The sequence below is a fragment of the Procambarus clarkii genome, chromosome 11 (assembly GCF_040958095.1).
Source record: "Procambarus clarkii isolate CNS0578487 chromosome 11, FALCON_Pclarkii_2.0, whole genome shotgun sequence".
NCBI lineage: Eukaryota > Metazoa > Arthropoda > Malacostraca > Decapoda > Cambaridae > Procambarus > Procambarus clarkii.
In genome coordinates, this window is record NC_091160.1 from 25,137,408 (window position 1) to 25,154,530 (window position 17,123).

The following is a 17,123-nucleotide window of genomic DNA, read 5'->3' on the forward strand; positions in this document are numbered from 1 at the left end:
ATGGTCCCCAGGACTATATACAACTGAAAACTCACACCCCAGAAGTGACTCGAACCCATACTCCCACAACTGGTATGTACAGGGACGCCTTAATCCGCTTGACCATCACGACCGGACATAAGGAAGTGATAGCCGAGGCAATATGAACCACTTCCCCGTCTTCGAACCACCATCCGCTTCGAACCACTTCGAACCACTTCGAACCACTTCGAACCACTTCGAACCACCATCCGAGTGCCGGCGGGGAAGTGGTTCATATAGCCTCGGCTATCACTTCCTTATGTCCGGTCGTGATGGTCAAGCGGATTAAGGCGTCCCTGTACATACCAGTTGTGGGAGTATGGGTTCGAGTCACTTCTGGGGTGTGAGTTTTCAGTTATATATATATATATATATATATATATGGGAGGTAATGAACCTAATGTAGTGGGTTAAAGCGTACTAGTTATGGCAGCTACTGGAAGGTAGTTGTGCTTTCTGGGTTCGAGTCCCACTGGTGGGTGTTGTCCAAAGATTGTTGATCTTCACTTGTGGTTTATGCAAGTATAGGCTTATAGCATGGACACGAGTTCTCTCACATTGACAGTGGCTTGATGAAAAACGCAGACTAACCTCACACTTGTCTGGTGCCCTCGGGAAGTGGAGATATTTGAGATGTATATATATCTCGAAGTCTCTACTTCTTTTGTAGGGTCTGATGGTGTAGTGGGTTAAAGCGTACTAGTTATGGCAACTACTGGAAGGTAGTTGTGCTTTCTGGGTTCGAGTCCCACTGGTGGGTGTTGTCCAAAGATTGTTAATCTTCACTTGTGGTTTATGCAAGTATAGGCTTATATATATATATATATATATATATATATATATATATATATATATATATATATATATATATATATATATATATATATAGCCTTCTCAGCCTACTATTCAAGGCCCGATTTGCCTAATAAGCCAAGTTTTCATGAATTAATGTTTTTTCGTCTACCTAACCTACCTAACCTAACCTAACCTAGCTTTTTTTGGCTACCTAACCTAACCTTACCTATAAATATAGGTTAGGTTAGGTTAGGTAGGGTTGGTTAGGTTCGGTCATATATCTACGTTAATTTTAACTCCAATAAAAAAAAATTGACCTCATACATAGAGAAAAGGGTTGCTTTATCATTTCATAAGAAAAAAATTATAGTAAATATATTAATTCAGGAAAACTTGGGTTATTAGGCAAATCGGGCCTTGAATAGTAGGCTGAGAAGTGAGTTCTGGCTACTAGGTACGACATATATATATATATATATATATATATATATATATATATATATATATATATATATATATATATATATATATATATATATATATATATATATATATATATATATATATATATTACCATCAACAGTGAAAAGAAATGTCCTGAAATATATATATATATATATATATATATATATATATATATATATATATATATATATATATATATATATATATATATTTATATATATATATATATATATATATATATATATATATATATATATATATATATATAATATATATATAGTTTTACCAGAAGCCTCAGTCGTTAAACCTACCGACAGCACACTACTCGGAGCACCTCTGGGCCACAATGCCATCGCTGCAGTCCTTGACGAAAAGTTTAGAGACGTAAAGAGGATGGAAGAGAGAATTGGGGACTTGGACTCCCACGATGCCCTCTACCTTCTCACAAAGTGCCTTACCTTGCCCAGGCTAACATACTTCTTAAGGTGTGCACCAACTTTTGGCAACCCACTTCTACATCAATATGATGAGCTCCTCAGGTCAATATTCAGGAAGGCGCTCAACCTAGATTTAGATGACAGTCAGTAGGACCAAGCAACACTACCAGTGAGATTTGGAGGGATAGGCATACGAAAGGCAACTGAGGTAGCACTTCCAGCATTCTTATCCTCATGTACAGCAGCCAACGAATTGGTAGGGCAGATCCTACCAGAGCGTATAAGAGAGACAGCGGGAACTCATGATCAAACGTTCATCGAAGCAGCCAGACAATGGGACACCATTGCACACCCTCAACCCCGACCACAAGTCCCAAAAGACCACAAGCAGGCCCACTGGGATAGCCCCATAATGGAAAAGACTGTCACAGCAATGATTGACAACGCTGATGCTGAAAACAAAGCCCGCCTCCTAGCGGTAACAGCACCCCACGCCGGGGATTTTTTATTTGCTGTGCCCAATGCAGCCCTGGGAACTCGCCTCAGTCATGACGCTCTCCGCATTGGAGTTGCCCTTCGCCTTGCCGCCCCCATCCTCACCGAACATAGGTGCATCTGCGGAACTGCGATGGCAGACCAATATGGTCGTCATGGTCTGGTATGTCGTAAATCACAGGGTAAAATGTCAAGACATGAAGAAGTCAACGACATCATCAAGAGGAGCCTCGCCACAGCCCTTTGCCCGGCACAAAGAGAACCACACTTATCCAGACCTAACGACCCTCAGAAGCGCCCTGATGGGGTCACCTTGCTGCCTTGGAAGGATGGTAAGCAAGTGGTATGGGACTACACGTGCGCTGCCACACTGGCCAGTACCTACCTCCACTACAGCACACGTGAAAGCGGTGGTGCTGCTTCTTTCAGGGAATCGCAGAAAATTATTAAATACAGAGGTCTAGCACACTGCTACAGCTTTGTTCCGATCGGCTCGGAGACCCTCGGTTCGTGGGGAAAATGTGCATTGAAGTTCCTGAAGGACTTGGGGGACAAATTGATCAGCGCTACAAAAGACCAGAGAGCAAAAAGTTTCTTGTTCCAGCGCCTCAGTGTTGCGATTCAGAGGGGAAATGCCTGTTGCGTCTTGGGCACTAGTCCAACTTCAGAGGAATTCGAAGAAGTGTTTGACTTGCAACAATGATCGAACCCGTCTGTGACATTCATCAATGTTTCCCATTGTTGTGTTTTTCAAGAGATCCATAACCTTTAAGCACCTTTTTGCATTATTATTTTTGTATCAACCCATGTATATCTTGTAACCATCAAATGCATAATAAAGCACAAAACATAAAAAAGGAAGGGGGTGGTAGGAGAAAAGCACACAGAAACTGTATTGGAGGGGATCTAAACATTCCCTCTAATGCGTTATGCGTGGTTTCCTCCGAGGCTATGGGTCCCCCTTCTTCCAGCTAGAGGTGGTACTCCCTTCCATTATATATATATATATATATATATATATATATATATATATATATATATATATATATATATATATATATATATATATATATATATATATATATATTATAAATCCATTTAATAAAAAACAGACCTTTTCCTTATATTATTGACTAGTTTTACAATATAGGTTATATCTTCGTATATACTTGCAAATCAAATTCCTATCCCTAGAATTATGTCACAGAACAAATGTAAAAGAAGATTTGTTGTGTTATTGATATATTTTTAAATCAGCAGTTATTTATATATACTATTTTTTGTTTAACAATACAATAGCACAACCCAAGTAATAGTTAATAATAACACAATGATAACACAATAGTTAAGTAACCCAAGCTTGCTGTTAACATCATACATTTTACCTTACATTTTGGTTAATGTTTTCTCCAACGGACTAAGGAAGTGATCAAGCGGTCTATTGACCAACGACACACTGACCACATATGAAATGACTTCAGATTTTAACCAACCTTTCTTATTCGACGCTCCAGGGAGAAGAGGTGAAGCAACGATGGTTTATCATGGGTGGTCGGCCCATAATCTTGACAGCGAGTCAGTGCACAATCACCTTGTTTGATGGCCTCAACGACGGTCTTAGCGCTCTCCCTGATGTCTGAACCCAAGTAGTCGAGCAACCAAGGTAAGAAAATTATCACGAAACTCGACTTTACAATAATTAGATGAGAACTCATAAACAGCATAACTTTCTCTGGTGCGTTGCTCACATCGAGCTTTAGAATGTAAAAAAACATTGTAGCAAAATTGCCAAGAGAAATTGTGAACAGGAAAATTAGTTTTGGCTTTGGACAAATACAGGATTCAGGCCGTTGCTTCCTGTATATTTCTGAACCGCTCAGAGATTTCTCCAGGAGATACATAAGTACTGCAAGATCCTTACTGTGGTAGAGCATCTCCAAGACGGAAATAATAGTTGAAAAGGTCCTACTCTTTACTGTTATAACATAGGCCAAATGACCAATGTTGTGAACATCAAACTGCTCGTGCGTTTTGACGTGGGTGAAGACTCCACACAGAGCCACCATGTTGACCAACAATGTCCACAGACACCAGAAGAGGTGAAGCTCCGGGCGACGAACAGGCAAGCTACTAGACCAGGTGTACGGTATTGAACCATAAACCTGAAGAAACCTGACCAATACTCTTAGAACCTTGACGGGGTTCCTTGATTCCTTAAGCCATGCCATGTTGTGAGTTACAGGGAACGTCAACGAACGTTACGAACGAACGTCTTAATCCTGTCAAGAGATTCGTCACCGAAGATCCAGAACCAATGTAGACTTTATGAGACCCACCCTGGAGACAGAGCTGCTGTGTCTGTGGTAGTCTGCTCAACTGCCACAAACCGAGTAAAGGGCTTGTGATACACAAACCAACTCTACCAAGTAATGCAAGCGATCAAGAAGCTCATTCATGCATTAATCAATTTCTGTCATAACTCATATTGATCACATAAACGTTCTACAAAAATGTAAAACATTTAATAGCTTACCTGCCTAAGTGAAGAACCTGACAAAATTAGGTTGAGTTGATGCGTTCTGCATCATATACTCGATGACAGTTTATTGTGTTAAACTTAAAGCTCTCCTGCTTGCTGCTTAAGTTGCTTCTTTCCTATTAGTTGAAGCAAGAAGTAGATACAGTTTACTCCCAAGATAAAAATAAATATTTACTGTAGGCGAAGAACTGACAACAAATAAAGTTTGCTCTCATATTTTACTTACTAAACATTCATCTTTTTTTTTTAGTTTTATTACTGGGCATATATTTGTTCTCATTGTTGACCTGTTACATTTATATTTATTAATATTGTTAGTGATTTGTATGCATAATTGATAACATTCTTGTGTCTGTTATTACCGGTCTTGTAGTGAGTATTCTTAACGCTAATTTTACTGCAGGGCTTAATGATAGCAATCATGTAATTCATACCGAAGGCCAAATTTGTAGCGCCATTTTAATATTGTAAGCATTGTCAATACTCCGATGATTTACGTTATGGTCAAATAAGATATTGGAAATGCTTCCCTAGGCATGCGGCTTTTCGTCCGATGAAGGTTCTCTGTATATATTTGCCTCAAGTAGTATGGTTATGTAATGTAAATAATATTAAACTAATTACTGGAAGTTCTTTGTGGAAATAATTATAAATGCAAACGCTTGAACGTTAGAAAATATTTGTTAATATCTGTGTATCTATCAGCCAATTTACACCTTTCTCCCTCGCTTTACGCCTAACACTTCCCCTCTCCTCCCTATCCCCTCTTCTCCCATCTTTCTTCCTCTCTCCCAAGCCCGCCAGTTATCCTCTTTTGTCCCTTATCCTATCCTTCTCTTTCGCTCTTTACCCTCTCCCCAAATCTCATCTGCTATCATTCCCTTTCCTTTCCTCTCCACCCTGTCTCTTAGTCTCCTCGCCTGAGCTTTACTTTCCACACACTCTCCAAATCACACACTCGCATACATCCTAATTATTCAATGTAAGAGCTCCCTCTGGTTTCTTCATTCTGAGTACATGGTCTCACTGTCGTTTCTCTTCTTACATGGCTATAAAACCGCTCTGGTTGTTCCTTAGTTTTTGTAACAAAGTCATTTTCAAACTGCCTCTCAGCTTCTCTCCTAATTCTGGTGTATTAATTACATTATCACCATTAACACATTTTCTATCCTTAACTTCCAACTACTGTAACATTTTCACTACACACTCTCTGCATCACTATAATCAAAATTATGTGCCCAGAGAGCAAATGTCACCTGAACATTTATTTTGTAATGAATGTTCACATCCAACGTCCATTTTGCACTAATGTGAAAATGTTTAACTCAATGGTCCTTTCTTTGAACATATGATATCCGCTGACTTCGTGAAGAGAGTGTGGAGGCCAATTCTCCATCAAGGGGTGGCAGTGGAGTTGTCCCCAACTACCCTCGAATATTATCCAGCTTGAAGAACAAATCCACAAGGGCCGTGACGAGGATTCGAACCTGCGTTCCAGAGCATCCCAGACGATGCCTTAATCGACTGAGCTACGACATGGTAAAAGGAGTTGAAACCGAAGTTCTACTGAACTTACTGGATCCTGCAGCCTCTCACAGGCACAAACGAGAGTTTTACACAACTCCCCCCATGCACTCGAGCTATGTCAATAGGCTGTTCTCCCTCTTCGTCCTTACTTCATTTGATGCATCACGCAATTGTAATTTCTGTGTAATCCAGCTTGAAACCTCCAGGGGGCGGATCCAAACTTACACCAGACATGCGATTATGTATGCTTCCCTACTCTAGTTGCATCTACGTCTCTATCTGCCATATCCAGCCATACGACACTGAGGCCAGTATAGCACAAGATACTGAGTTTTTTCTGGCTGGAGTCAGTTTTTAGTTCCCGAGAGAGAGAGAAGTGGAACAGCTCCATCCTGCACCCTCCCTTGCCCTCCTTCCAGTGGACCTCAGCATGCGAGTCCCCACATGGGGGAGACAGCTGACGGTGCCATGCCACATAACACCAGAGCCACTCCATTCCACTAACGATAGAAGTTGCAGAAACAGAATTAAAAAGTGTGAAGAGCCGCGAGGTAGATTGAGCCACAGCTGCCAGGAATACACAAGGTTCTTGCTGATTCCTGAGGGGGCCTGATCCACTGGGGGAAACACGACGCGAAGCAAGGTTTCTGCAAGGTTTTTCGAGCTTGATGGTGTTGAGATTGCAAAGTTGGATTGAGAAAGAGATCTGGGAGTTATGATTAGTAAGAGTTTAAAACAAAAGGATCAATGCCTGAATGTTCGTAATAAGGCAAATAGGACACTGGGATTTATTAATCAAAGCGTTCGTAACAAGACACCTGGTGTTATTCTTCAGCTATATCTTGCTCTGGTTAGGCCCCATTTAGATTATGCAGTTCAATTTTGGTCGTAATACTATAGAATGGATATAAATTAAATTGCATTCACTGGAAAGGCGAAGAGTTAGGGGTGACCTGATAGAGGTTTACAAGTGGATGAATGGACATAACAAAGGAGATATTAATACGGTATTAAATAGGCTATAGAATGGATATAAATTAAATTGCATTCACTGGAAAGGCGAAGAGTTAGGGGTGACATGATAGAGGTTTACAAGTGGATGAATGGACATAACAAAGGAGATATTAATAGGGTATTAAAAGTATCAACACAAGACAGAACACGAAACAATGGGTATAAATTGAACATAAGAACAAAGGTAACTGCAGAAGGCCTATTGGCCCATACGAGGCAGCTTCTATCTATAACCACCCAATCCCACTCTTATACTTGTCCAACCCGCGCTTGAAACAATCGACGGACCCCAACTCCACCACGTTACGCGGCAATTGGTTCCACAAATCAACAACCCTGTTACTGAACCAGTATTTACCCAAGTCTTTCCTAAATCTAAACTTATCCAATTTATACCCATTGTTTCGTGTTCTGTCTTGTGTAGATACTTTTAATACCCTATTAATATCCCCCCTGTTATGTCCATTCATCCACTTGTAAACCTCTATTATGTCACCCCTAACTCTTCGCCTTTCCAGTGAATGCAACTTAAGCTTTGTCAATCTTTCTTCATATGAAAGATTTCTAATTTGGGGAATTAACTTAGTCATCCTACGCTGGACACGTTCAAGTGAATTTATATCCATTCTATAATATGGCGACCAAAACTGAACTCCATAATCTAAATGGGGCCTAACTAGAGCAAGATATAGCTTGAGAACCACACCAGGTGTCTTGTTACTAACGCTGCGATTAATAAATCCAAGTGTCCGATTTGCCTTATTACGAACATTTATGCATTGATCCTTTTGTTTTAAATTCTTACTAATCATAACTCCCAGATCCCTTTCGCAATTCGACTTCGCAATCTCAACACCATCTAGCTCATATCTTGTAACCATATCATCATTACCTAACCTCAGAACTTTACATTTATCAGCATTAAACGGCATCTGCCAATCCTTCGACCATTTCAAAACCCTATCTAGATCAACTTGAAGTGATAGTGAGTCCTCCTCCGAATTAATTTCCCTACCGATTTTCGTATCATCGGCAAATTTGCAAATGTTGCTACTCAAACCTGAATCTAAATCATTTATATATATTATAAACAACAGGGGTCCCAGGACAGAGCCCTGAGGCACCCCACTTACAACATTTTCCCACTCTGACTTGACTCCATTTATACTAACTCTCTGTTTCCTTTGGTATAGCCATGCCCTAATCCAGCTTAATATAGCACCCCCAATACCATGAGACTCTAACTTTTTAATCAGTCTTTCATGTGGCACTGTATCAAAAGCTTTGCTAAAGTCAAGGTACACAACATCGCAATCCTTACCACTATCAACTGCCTCAACAATGCTAGAATAAAAAGATAACAAATTTGTTAAACATAAACGGCCATTTATAAAACCATGTTGCGACTCAATTATTAATTTATGTTTTTCAAGATGAAGACGAATTTTATTTGCTATTATAGATTCGAGTAACTTTCCCACAATAGACGTTAGGCTAATTGGTCGATAGTTAGACGCAAGTGATCTATCTCCTTTCTTAAAAACTGGTATCACATTAGCAACTTTCCAAAACTCTGGCACTGCCTGACTCTATTGATTTATTAAATATGGTTGACAGTGGGTCACAAAGCTCCTCTTTGCATTCTTTAAGCACCCTGGCAAACACTTCATCCGGCCCTGGGGATTTGTTTGGTTTGAGTTTTACTATTTGTTTAAGAACATCCTCCCTGGTAACTGTTAAACTCGTCAACCTGTCCTCGTCCCCACCCATATAGACTTGTTCGGCTGAAGGCATATTGTTAAGTTCCTCTTTAGTAAATACAGATACAAAATATTTATTAAAAATACTACTCATCTCTTCATCACTATCTGTTATTTGACCTGTCTCAGTTTTTAATGGACCTATCCTTTCCCTAGTCTTAGTACGATATAACTGAAAAAGCCCTTTAGGATTTGTCTTTGCTTGCCCTGCTATGCGAACTTCATAGTTTCTTTTTGCTTTCCTTATCTCTTTTTTAACATTTCTAACCAGTTGTACGAATTCCTGTTCTAAAGTGACCTCCCCATTTTTAATCCTTTTGTACCAAGCTCTCTTTTTACCTATAAGGTTCTTCAAATTCTTTGTTATCCACTTTGGGTCATTAGTATTCGATCTATTCAATTTGTATGGTATACTACGTTCCTGTGCTTTGTTTAGAATATTCTTAAATAAGTTATATATTGAATCCACATCGAAATCCCCATTTAAGTCACCTATCGCAGGGTTCATGTCTCGCTCCAAGACCGGCCCACACCCCATACCCAAGACTTTCCAATCAATTTGACCCAAAAAATTTCTTAGGCTATTAAAATCAGCTTTTCGAAAATCCGGCACTTTAACAGAATTTTCTCCTACTGGTCTATTCCATTCTATGCTAAATCTGATTTCTTTGTGATCACTGGTCCCTAGCTCACTCCCTATTTCGATGTCATTAATTTGCGTTTCCCTGTTAGTTAACACTAAATCTAAAATATTATTTTCCCGTGTTGGATCCTTAATGTGTTGCGTAAGAAAGCAATCGTCAATTAATTCTAGAAAATCTTCTGCTTCACTATTCCCTGTTTTGTTCAACCAGTTTATTCTGCTAAAATTAAAGTCACCCATGACATAAATACTGTTAGATCTAGATGCTCTAGATATTTCATCCCATAGGTGCTTTGCTTCCATTCTGTCTAAATTTGGTGGCCTATATATTACTCCTATTATAATATTATTAGCTTTTTCGTTTAATTCTATCCAAATAGTTTCTGTGTGTGGCTCTGTTTTGATTCCCTCTTTGAGACTACATTTCAAACTGTCCCTAACATATATGGCTACTCCACCTCCTCGTCTAATATATCTATCTGTGTGAAATAGTTTAAATCCATATATTTGATATTCAGCTAATAGTTCTCTATTTTCTACATTCATCCACGTTTCGGTAAGTGCAATAATATCTATTTTTTCTGTGCAGACAAGAGCATTTAATTCGTTAATTTTATTTCTTAGACTTCTACTGTTAGTGTATTATACCCTAAGTGAATTGTTATTTTGCGGCCCTTCTCTTTCCCTGATCGTTTTGCCAATTCCTTTCTCCCACAAACACATACTTTTATTACCTCCTTCCTCCAAATCAATTCCCATACCTCTTTCTACTAACAGATTAAACCCAAACAAACACCTCTAACCACTTCTTCCAACGAGTTCGCAACAGCAACAACCCCAGCTCTCGATAGATGCACCCCATCACGAGCATACATTTCATTTCTTCCATAGAAGTGTTCCCAGTTGTCTATGAAAGATATTGCATTTGATTTGCAATATCTTTCCAGCCGGCAATTGACACCAAGTGCCCTCTATATCCATTCATTTCCAACTCCCTTTCTTGGAAGAATGCCACATATGATCGGGATTCCTCCCTTGCTCCTAACTAATGCTATGGCTGTTTTATACCTCTGAATCAGTTCCTCACTCCTAACTCGACCAACATCATTTCCTCCCACGCTAATGCAAATAATAGGATTGTTCCCATTTCCAGCCATAATATCATTCATGTTGTTTATAATATCACCAATGCCAGCTCCGGGATAGCAAACCCTTAACCTGTTCCCCCTATCTCTAGCACAAAACGTTCTATCCAAATACCTTATCTGGGAATCTCCCACAACTAAGGTTTGCTTAGGTACTACCTTTACTCTCTGAGGGGCCTGCGCTTCCATGCTCTTCGTTGCTTTCCCTTTTGCGCGATCCGCAGTCTCTCCACAGCGCTCGTCCTCCAAAACGTCAAATGAATTAGAAGTTGCTATGGCGTTTGAAGGCGGCTTTATCAAAGTCTTCTTAAGGCCCCTGTCTTTCACAACTCTCCAAGACGAGGTCCCTTTACTACTGGTTCACAACTCTCCAAGACGAGGTCCCTTTACTACTGGTGAAATTTAGAATACTGGTGAACTGGTGAAATTTAGAATACTGGTGAACTGGTGAAATTTAGAATACTGGCTTTACTACTGGTGAATTTAGGAAAGACTTGGGTAAATACTGGTTCAGTAACAGGGTTGTTGATTTGTGGAACCAATTGCCGCGTAACATTGTGGAAGTGGGGTCCCTCGATTGTTTCAAGCGCGGGTTGGACAAGTATATGAGTGGGATTGGGTGGCTATAAATAGGAGCTGTCTCGTGTGGGCCAACAGGCCTTCTGCAGTTGCCTTTGTTCTTATGTTCTTATTATAAACAACAAAGGTCCCAGGACAGAGCCTTGAGGCACTCCACTTACAAAATTTTCCTACTCTGACTTGATTCCATTTATACTAACTCTTTGTTTCCTTTGGTATAGCCATGCCCTAATCCAGCTTAATATAGCACCCCCAATACCGTGAGACTCTATCTTTTTAATAAGTCTTTCATGTGGCACTGTATCAAAAGCTTTGGTAAAGTCAAGGTACACAACATCACAATCCTTACCACTATCAACTGCCTCAACTATGCTAGAATAAAAAGATAACAAATTTGTTAAACATAAACGGCCATTTACAAAACCATGCTGCGACTCAATTATTAATTTATGTTTTTCAAGATGAAGACGAATTTTATTTGCTATTATAGATTCGAGTAACTTTCCCACAATAGACGTTAGGCTAATTGGTCGATAGTTAGACGCAAGTGATCTATCTCCTTTCTTAAAAACTGGTATCACATTAGCAACTTTCCAAAACTCTGGCACTCTGCCTGACTATTGATTTATTAAATATGGTTGACAGTGGGTCACAAAGCTCCTCTTTGCATTCTTTAAGCACCCTGGCAAACACTTCATCCGGCCCTGGGGATTTGTTTGGTTTGAGTTTTACTATTTGTTTAAGAACATCCTCCCTGGTAACTGCTAAACTCGTCAATCTGTCCTCGTCCCCACCCACATAGACTTGTTCGGCTGAAGGCATATTGTTAAGTTCCTCTTTAGTAAATACAGATACAAAATATTTATTAAAAATACTACTCATCTCTTCATCACTATCTGTTATTTGACCTGTCTCAGTTTTTAATGGACCTATCCTTTCCCTAGTCTTAGTACGATATACCTGAAAAAACCCTTTAGGATTTGTCTTTGCTTGCCCTGCTATGCGAACTTCATAGTTTCTTTTTGCTTTCCTTATCTCTTTTTTAACATTTCTAACCAGTTGAACGAATTCCTGTTCTAAAGTGACCTCCCCATTTTTAATCCTTTTGTACCAAGCTTTCTTTTTACCTATAAGGTTCTTCAAATTCTTTGTTATCCACTTTGGGTCATTAGTATTCGTTCTATTCAATTTGTATGGTATACTACGTTCCTGTGCTTTGTTTAGAATATTCTTAAATAAGTTATATATTGAATCCACATCGAAATCCCCATTTAAGTCACCTATCGCTGGGTTCATGTCTCGCTCCAAGACCGGCCCACACCCCATACCCAAGGCTTTCCAATCAATTTGTCCCAAAAAATTTCTTAGGCTATTAAAATCAGCTTTTCGAAAATCTGGCACTTTACAGAATTTTCTCCTACAGGTCTATTCCATTCTATGCTAAATCTGATTTCTTTGTGATCACTGTTCCCTAGCTCACTCCCTATTTCGATGTCATTAATTTGTGTTTCCCTGTTAGTTAACACTAAATCTAAAATATTATTTTCCCGTGTTGGTTCCTTAATGTGTTGCGTAAGAAAGGAATCGTCAATTAATTCTAGAAAATCTTCTGCTTCACTATTCCCTGTTTTGTTCAACCAGTTTATTCCACTAAAATTAAAGTCACCCATGACATAAATACTGTTAGATCTAGATGCTCTAGATATTTCATCCCATAGATGCTTTGCTTCCATTCTGTCTAAATTTGGTGGCCTATATATAACTCCTATTATAATATTATTAGCTTTTTCGTTTAATTCTATCCAAATAGTTTCTGTGTGTGGCTCAGTTTTGATTCCCTCTTTGAGACTACATTTCAAATTGTCCCTAACATATATGGCTACTCCACCTCCTCGTCTAATATATCTATCTATGTGAAATAGTTTAAATCCATTTATTTGATTTTCAGCTAATAGTTCTCTATTTTCTACATTCATCCACGTTTCGGTAAGTGCAATAATATCTATTTTTCCTGTGCAGACAAGAGCATTTAATTCGTTAATTTTATTTCTTAGACTTCTACTGTTAGTGTATATCGATATAAGTGCCCTCGATATCCTCGAATGGATATCGAGGGCACTTGGTGTCAATTGCCGGCTGGAAAGATATTGCAAATCAAACGCAATATCTTTCATAGACAACTGGGAACACTTCTATGGAAGAAATGAAATGTATGCTCGTGATGGGGTGCATCTATCGAGAGCTGGGGTTGTTGCTGTTGCGAACTCGTTGGAAGAAGTGGTTAGAGGTGTTTGTTTGGGTTTAAACTGTTAGTAGATAGAGGTATGGGAATTGATTTGGAAGAAGGAGGTAATAAAAGTATGTGTTTGTGGGAGAAAGGAATTGGCAAAATGATCAGGGAAAGAGAAGGGCCTCAAAATAACAATTCACTTAGGGTATATTACACTAACAGTAGAAGTCTAAGAAATAAAATTAAGGAATTAAATGTTCTTGTCTGCACAGAAAAAAATAGATATTATTGCACTTACCGAAACGTGGATGAATGTAGAAAATAGAGAACTATTAGCTGAATATCAAATAAATGGATTTAAACTATTTCACACAGATAGATATATTAGACGAGGAGGGGGAGTAGCCATATATGTTAGGGACAATTTGAAATGTAGTCTCAAAGAGGGAATCAAAACTGAGCCACACACAGAAACTATTTGGATAGAATTATACGAAAAAGCAAATAATATTATAATAGGAGTTATATATAGGCCACCAAATTTAGACAGAATGGAAGCAAAGCATCTATGGGATGAAATATCTAGGGCATCTAGATCTAACAGTATTTACGTCATGAGTGACTTTAATTTTAGTGGAATAAACTGGTTGAACAAAACAGGGAATAGTGAAGCAGAAGATTTTCTAGAATTAATTGACGATTGCTTTCTTACGCAACACATTAAGGAACCAACACAGGAAAATAATATTTTAGATTTAGTGTTAACTAACAAAGAAACACAAATTAATGACATCGAAATAGGGAGTGAGCTAGGGAACAGTGATCACAAAGAAATCAGATTTAGCATAGAATGGAATAGACCTGTAGGAGAAAATTCTGTTAAAGTGCCAGATTTTCGAAAAGCTGATTTTAATAGCCTTAGAATTTTTTTGGGTCAAATTGATTGGAAAGTCTTGGGTATGGGGTGGGGGCCGGTCTTGGAGCGAGACATGAACCCAGCGATAGGTGACGTAAATGGGGATTTCGATGTGGATTCAATATATAACTTATTTAAGAATATTCTAAACAAAGCACAGAAACGTAGTATACCATACAAATTGAATAGATCGAATACCAATGACCCAAAGTGGATAACAAAGAATTTGAAGAACCTTATAGGTAAAAAGAGAGCTTGGTACAAAAGGATTAAAAATGGGGAGGTCACTTTAGAACAGGAATTCGTACAACTGGTTAGAAATGTTAAAAAAGAGATAAGGAAAGCAAAAAGAAACTATGAAGTTCACATAGCAAGGCAAGCAAAGACAAATCCTAAAGGTTTTTTTCAGTTATATTGTACTAAGACTAGGGAAAGGATAGGTCCATTAAAAACTGAGACATGTCAAATAACAGATAGTGATGAAGAGATGAGTAGTATTTTTAATAAATATTTTGTATCTGTATTTATTAAGGAGGAACTTAACAATATGCCTTCAGCCGAACAAGTCTATGTGGGTGGGGCCGAGGACAGGTTGACGAGTTTAACAGTTACCAGGGAGGATGTTCTTAAACAAATAGTAAAACTCAAACCAAACAAATCCCCAGGGCTGGATGAAGTGTTTGCCAGGGTGCTTAAAGAATGCAAAGAGGAGCTTTGTGACCCACTGTCAACCATATTTAATAAATCAATAGAGTCAGGCAGAGTGCCAGATTTTTGGAAAGTTGCTAATGTGATACCAGTTTTTAAGAAAGGAGATAGATCACTTGCGTCTAACTATCGACCAATTAGCCTAACGTCTATTGTGGGAAAGTTACTCGAATCTATAATAGCAAATAAAATTCGTCTTCATCTTGAAAAACATAAATTAATAATTGAGTCGCAACATGGTTTTATAAATGGCCGTTCATGTTTAACAAATTTGTTATCTTTTTATTCTAGCATTGTTGAGGCAGTTGATAGTGGTAAGGATTGCGATGTTGTGTACCTTGACTTTAGCAAAGCTTTTGATACAGTGCCACATGAAAGACTGATTAAAAAGTTAGAGTCTCATGGTATTGGGGGTGCTATATTAAGCTGGATTAGGGCATGGCTATACCAAAGGAAACAGAGAGTTAGTATAAATGGAGTCAAGTCAGAGTGGGAAAATGTTGTAAGTGGGGTGCCTCAGGGCTCTGTCCTGGGACCTCTGTTGTTTATAATATATATAAATGATTTAGATTCAGGTTTGAGTAGCAACATTTGCAAATTTGCCGATGATACGAAAATCGGTAGGGAAATTAATTCGGAGGAGGACTCACTATCACTTCAAGTTGATCTAGATAGGGTTTTGAAATGGTTGAAGGATTGGCAGATGCAGTTTAATGCTGATAAATGTAAAGTTCTGAGGTTAGGTAATGATGATAGGGTTACAAGATACGAGCTAGATGGTGTTGAGATTGCGAAGTCGAATTGCGAAAGGGATCTGGGAGTTATGAGTAGTAAGAATTTAAAACAAAAGGATCAATGCATAAATGTTCGTAATAAAGCAAATCGGACACTTGGATTTATTAATCGCAGCGTTAGTAACAAGACACCTGGTGTGGTTCTCAAGCTATATCTTGCTCTAGTTAGGCCCCATTTAGATTATGGAGTTCAGTTTTGGTCGCCATGTTATAGAATGGATATAAATTCACTTGAACGTGTCCAGCGTAGGATGACTAAGTTAATTCCCCAAATTAGAAATCTTTAATATGAAGAAAGATTGACAAAGCTTAAGTTGCATTCACTGGAAAGGCGAAGAGTTAGGGGTGACATGATAGAGGTTTACAAGTGGGTGAATGGACATAACAAAGGGGATATTAATAGGGTATTAAAAGTATCAACACAAGACAGAACACAAAACAATCGGTATAAATTGGATAAGTTTAGATTTAGGAAAGACTTGGGTAAATACTGGTTCAGTAACAGGGTTGTTGATTTGTGGAACCAATTGCCGCGTAACATTGTGGAGGTGGGGTCCCTCGATTGTTTCAAGCATGGGTTGGACATGTATATGAGTGGGATTGGGTGGTTATAAATAGGAGCTGCCTCGTATGGGCCTACAGGCCTTCTGCAGTTGCCTTTGTTCTTATGTTCTTATATACCCTAAGTGAATTGGTATTTTGAGGCCCTTCTCTTTCCCTGATCATTTTGCCAATTCCTTTCTCCCACAAACACATACTTTTATTACCTCCTTCTTCCAAATCAATTCCCATACCTCTATCTACTAACAGTTTAAACCCAAACAAACACCTCTAACCACTTCTTCCAACGAGTTCGCAACAGCAACAACCCCAGCTCTCGATAGATGCACCCCCATCACGAGCATACATTTCATTTCTTCCATAGAAGTGTTCCCAGTTGTCTATGAAAGATATTGCATTTGATTTGCAATATCTTTCCAGCCGGCAATTGACACCAAGTGCCCTTGACATCCATTCATTTCCCACTCCCTTTCTTGGAAGAATGCCACATATGA